This window comes from Lactuca saligna, chromosome 1 (genome assembly GCF_052625555.1).
Source record: "Lactuca saligna cultivar CGN05327 chromosome 1, ASM5262555v1, whole genome shotgun sequence".
Classification (NCBI taxonomy): domain Eukaryota; kingdom Viridiplantae; phylum Streptophyta; class Magnoliopsida; order Asterales; family Asteraceae; genus Lactuca; species Lactuca saligna.
In genome coordinates this window covers 97,656,099-97,661,988 of record NC_136417.1, presented here as the reverse complement: position 1 = coordinate 97,661,988, position 5,890 = coordinate 97,656,099, and the positions used below count along the sequence as shown (strand labels likewise).

The following is a 5,890-nucleotide window of genomic DNA, read 5'->3' as shown; positions in this document are numbered from 1 at the left end:
TTGTGTTAAAAAAGATATGTTATTTTGGGTTAAATAAAAATAAGCTATTGTTTTGGATTAAAATTAAGTATTTTACTGTTTTCAATAAAAAAAAAGTGAAAATATATTGTTTTGATTAAAAAGAAAAGTATGTTATTGTTTTAGATTTACAAATAAAAATATTAGTGTATCGTGACATCTACAAATAATTTCATTTACGTAGATAGCTTTCTTTCGACCAATATTTATGTTTTCACGGTTAGGGTTTGTTTGAAGGATTGGGGTAGGGAATGTGTATGATTAATTCGTTTCGGATTCTAGAACCACCATTCTTTTTAATCTTTATGCTAGTAGTGATCGGTTAAATAAAACTCGATTGTCAAATAGAGAAACATTGTTGACTATAAAGCATCAACCGGAAATAACATATCGTGTTAAGTAACCTTTTTTTAATCAAAATATCTACTACATATACAGTTAATTAACATTCCTAATGTGGATAGTGTGGAAGCTTTTCAATAAATACATATCATAATTAATATTACAACCATTGATTTGACACAAAACATAATGATCAAGTAACATCTTTTCATTAATTGCAAAATACCTTAAATACCCTCTAATCAAGATCTTGAAACCTATTGATTATAAGAACATATAACATAATGAATTTGACTTTTTTCTTTTAAATTCAACTCCAGTCACATATACTAGTTTCACCATTTTGGCCTCGGGCTAATGTTATTCTGCTTGGATGCATATGCCACTGTTGTTCTACTTTGGTTAAACTAAAGTTGGGTGGATTTGGGACAAAATCTTGTCTGGCTGCTACGCGTTTCTTGGTTGCTAAAGTTGGTTTGACCATTTTGCCCTCATGTTGTTGTTCACTACTTAATTGCTTCTCCCCCTGTGTTGTGTTGTGCTTTTGTTGAGCTCTCAAGGTCTCCAGTTTTACTGGGTATAAGACTGGAGGGTGTGGGTGAGAAACTCCCCTCACTTTTTGTAGGCCACAACACCCTTTCCCTCACCAAAAGCCAAGGAGTGTGGTGAAAACTCCCCTCACTTTCTTTTGATATTTTTTCAAATAAAATTAATTGATTTTTATTATAATTGGAATATAAAAGTATAGTGTCTAATTTGTAATTTTCAAAAACTATTTTTGTGAAGAGAATTCATAGTGTATTCTGGTATAAGACCAAAACATTAGAGAGAAGGGAATTGATGTAGTTTTTTGAGGTGGTACCGGCAGTACCTCCTCGTCATGATACCGTGAATGCAATTGGAGCGGGCTATGAAATAATTGATATCAGCGGCTTATAGAACCCGCTAAAATTTTGTTTACTTTGCTTGTCTCTATTTAGCATTTCACATTTGCTATGCACGTGTCTTTCATTTAATTTTCAAAGAAATAAAAAACACAAGAGGATCCGTAACCTTTTTTCTTTCATTCTTTTTCTCTTATTTCTTTTTCGTTCATTACTTTTTTCCTAGGTAACTTTATGCATCAAAAGCAGCTAGTCATTACAATTCATGTTATTTTAGAATTTTCTTTTTTTGGTTTCAAATTAGCAAAAAATTATTTTTAGAAAAAAATATTATGTTTTATTTTATATATTATTTTTTAATTTAATTAAATAAAAAATAATGATGTGACAAGTGGGTTGGGAAAGATAGGGTTTCCATATGTTGTGGGTTCGGAAAGATGGAAAAGAGAGAAGAAAGAAAAGCTGATGTGACAGTGGGTTCAGTGGGTGGGAAAGGATGGACTCCTTCCTCCCTTAGACCATCTCCAACTCATCTCCATTTTTTCCCCCATAAATGGAATAAAAAATAGAGTAAACAGTGTTTCGTCTCTAACCCTACTCCATTTTTTACCCGAAAAAATATATTCTTGGAATATTCTATTTTTATAACTTATATATATTGTCAAATACACCCCTCTACTAATTAAACTCTATATTTATGATTAATTAATATAAATTAGTATATAACATTATATTATAAATATTAAATATTGTATTTAAATTATTATTATTAGATAAAATAAACTAGAAATGTATAAAATAAAAATAAGAGGGACTGAAATTGACAACCTAACTTCACCTTCATTTTTGGAGATATGAATAGTATTCCCCCATATATGGGGGAAATGGGGGAATACTATTCATATCTCCAAAAATGGAGATGAAAATGGGGTAGGGTTGGAGAAGAATGGGGAGAGAAATGGAAGAAGAAATGGAGTTTGGAGGTGGGTTGGAGATGCCCTTAGGGCCAAATATGCCATTTCCAGAAACTTCTCATATTCTTCTTCTTCCCCGTTATAACCTGCAAACTCAAAAAAAAAAAAAAAAAAAATTACAGCCAATCAGAAGAGAGAGAGAGAGAGAGAGAGAGAGAGAATGTGAGGCAACCCCTCCCCCCACCTCCTCGCACCTCCTATCCCGCACCGCCGGTGCGGTGTTCCTCCGAGCGGGAATGGCTCCGGCACACCTTTCCCGCTTCATCATGTCCTCACCAAATCCTTTCTTAAGGTCTCAAGGTTATATAAGTGGATTGTGAATTCTACAAGATGGTTACTCATCTTCATGTCCTCACCAAATCCTTTCTAAACTTGATGCTTTATATACACCCAAAAGTCATTACCAAATTTCTAAGTGAGAAAGATCCCCAATTCTCGCAAAGTCTGTTGCAAACCTGTAAAAATGAAAAGAAAAAGTCAAAATTTTCAAAGTTTAAAGAAAAGGACCGAACCTCTTAAACCCCCAAATTCTTACAAGCCACCAAAATATCTTCTATATAATGCCATTAATTAGATCAGGTGTTGGGTGATGTTCCATGCTAGAGTTATTCAGATGAGAAACTTTTGCTTAGGTTCAAAAAAGTGCAGAACAGTAACAACCACATGACCCATTATCCAACGACACTGCAAAGAAAAAAGAAAAGCACGAGATGATAAGCAACAAATGTGTTTTGGTAATTTGGTCTACAAACATAATATAGAATCTAATACAGTTCATTATCCAACGATACATGATCGTGTAGGTGCCTTGATTATATGGACAAACTGAATTAGAATGAGTACCTGATTGGTGAATTTGCATTTATATTGGATTCACCCACCTCATCTCTTGGTCCGTTCATTTAGCTTTGCTTGATGCCGGTCCAAGACATCTTCCAGTGTGGGAAGGGAAAAGATAGTTTTTTATATGTTCAATACATTCCCCAATCACATACCAGCAACATCCAAGCCCTCCACAATGATTCAATCTCTCAACTCACTTTCATTGTTGGACCTGAAACCATAAAAGATACAGGTTATAATTGATAAAGAAAAAAGGCCATAGATTTTACAACTAAATTAAAACATCATACTTTAATTACAGAGCAACTATAGGAAGATCTTCTGAAGGAATCATGGTTGATCTAAAAACCAAAATTGAACAAACAAAAACGTTTTTTAAATAGTAAAATAGACATACCAGAGAATTAGAAATGGTGGTATTAAGTTGTGGTCAATAATAGTATAGCACCACAACAGAACCGTTGTTTTCAGACCTCCTACAAGGGCATCGGTGGTCGGGAAGAAAAAAGGGGCGATAACCGGTGGTGTGAAAGACGATGATGGTGTTACTCTTCTTCATTGTTAATTATAGCGGTCGTTTCGTTGCTTAATACAATGGTGGTTAAAAAGAACGATGGTGCGGTGGTGGATTTAATGGAGGAAAAGGGCTATGGCGATTTGAATGACTCCCGATCTTTCAGAAAAAATTTGGCGAGGTTGATGTTGTGGTTAATTAGCGGCGACATAGAAGCGGTAACATAGAAGTCCGTTAATGCTGGTAGATGGTGGCATTTAGGGTTTTTCTAAGAGAGTGGCAAAGAGATGGAGCAGGGCGGTGAAAAAGTGTGTGGAGAGTGCAGTGGTGAAAGAGTGTGTGGAGAGAGACTTAGGATTAACAATCTGGACTCGATCTGATCAGGTATTAAATGTAGTTGGGTCAAAAACTTGTCCAAGATAAAAGGTACTCAAGTCTCGAGAGATTATAGCGCCAATATATGGAAAAAAGATAATATTGGATAAAAAAAGGTTTAAAAAATATGCAGTAGATGATTATACTTTATATCTTATATTTTGTACAATCTAATCGAGTTGTTATCAAGTCAAATATTTAATATTATTTTTATTGGTGTTTTGTTGTACTTTAGGTTTAGAAAGTTGAACGTCTTAAAAAATAATATTATTATAATGATTCTATTTATAAAAATAGAGAGATTTCTTTTATAAGATATATATATATATATATATATATATATATATATATATATATATATATGTGTGTGTGTGTGTGTGTGTGTATGAGGAAACAATGAGTTCCCAATCAAGCCTATGACTGATGCCATATCAAGATCTATGCTTATCGTTCCATAGATTATATGGTATCATGCACTTCAGCAATCAGGCGAGTGAAGAGTTGTCAATTCCTAATAGCGCTATCCATAGTGATCATTGGCTGAAAGAGTTAATGGTCGGAGTAAAGTATGAAGGAAGGGACTTAAGACGATAAGTTCTTATGTTTCGTGTTGCATAGACATACATAGCAGAATATGGCAAATTATAGCATAATATAGCAATCAAGTTTAATACAATTCAATTTAAATACAATGAATAATAAATAGCTTTTCGAACACGCTTTTCCACCCAAAACATAAAAACCGAAAATAGGGGTAGTCGTGAATACTCAATATGCATTGAGATGATGCAAATGGTGCCTTGAACTACGCTCCACTCATACCACTATCGTTTTCGTACAACGATGTTACATGCTAATGAGCCTCTAATTGAAATCTAATACTAGTATATTTACTACTACAATAGAATTATGCGAATAATGTGTCAAAATTTAATATTGTTATCTTACAAACATTTTTCTGAAATGGGGAAATTTTATAACTTATGTGATTAAGATAATTTTGGATATTATTTTCCATATTTTTGTAATATTAATTAAGGGTATTTCAATACATTTAAAGATGTTTTAAACTCCTAAAAATCCAAAAATATTATCAAATAGTTTCCAACATTCATCAAATTTTACATTTTTGTTCCAAATATAGTAGACGTCTTCTAGAAATTTTTCCTTGAATTTTTGATGTGATTAACTATTTTTCCTAATTTTTATGCCTTCATAATAATATAAATTCGTGAAAATAGTATCCAGATGATAAAAATTCCCAAACTTTTTATAATACTTACTTAAGCTGGAAAAAATATAAAAATGAATTTCTAAACTGTTTAATCCAATTTTATGGTTTTTGTGCATTTATTCTAATAAAATTTGAAATAAATAGAAAACATTTTCTAAAATTGCCCAAACTTTCTGTCACATTGTTACTATACTTATAGAAGCTATGAAAAATATAAAAGATATTTTGCAATTAGTCTTGCTATTTTTCTTTGTTTTATCCTCTTAAATAATCAATAATTGGAGAAAAATTATTAAACAGTTAAAGTAAATTACCAAAAATCAGGGATATATTATAAGGTCTTCTAGTAAATTTTCATGAATTTTGGATGATTAGAACTATTTTTTCTTTTTTTAGTCCATTATAAATACAAAAATCAGGGAAAAACAAGAATGCATTATGAAAAATTCTAAAAATACTTTTCTGAGTCTTACACATATGGTAGGAGCTGCAAAAATTATTAGATACCCTTTTCACATTTCTTAAAGTAGTTTTATGATTTATTTGAATTAAACAAAAACAAAATTCAAAACCATAGCAAACAGTAACAAAAGTCGATGAACTCACATATTTATCATTATTCACCTTAGGGGTCATCCTCGAATTTACCTAGGATTTATAGACCTCAGAAAGTATTTTATATGAATTATTTCCCTATTTTCTTGCA

General features: G+C 31.9%; 1 long non-coding RNA gene across 2 annotated transcripts; it reads right to left on the bottom strand.

Annotated features, from left to right (window-relative positions):
* Window positions 1-479: 479 nt before the first annotated feature.
* On the bottom strand, window positions 480-3,977 carry LOC145042035 (uncharacterized). 2 transcript variants are annotated; one of them, XR_013680531.1, is made up of 5 exons: window positions 3,459-3,977; window positions 3,062-3,272; window positions 2,754-2,902; window positions 2,413-2,673; window positions 480-2,304 (listed from the first exon to the last, which is right to left on the bottom strand). It is a non-coding gene; the product is annotated as an uncharacterized LOC145042035 (long non-coding RNA). The 2 variants fall into 2 exon arrangements; XR_013680530.1 differs by having other exon boundaries at window positions 2,403-2,673; window positions 3,459-3,976.
* Window positions 3,978-5,890: the final 1,913 nt, after the last annotated feature.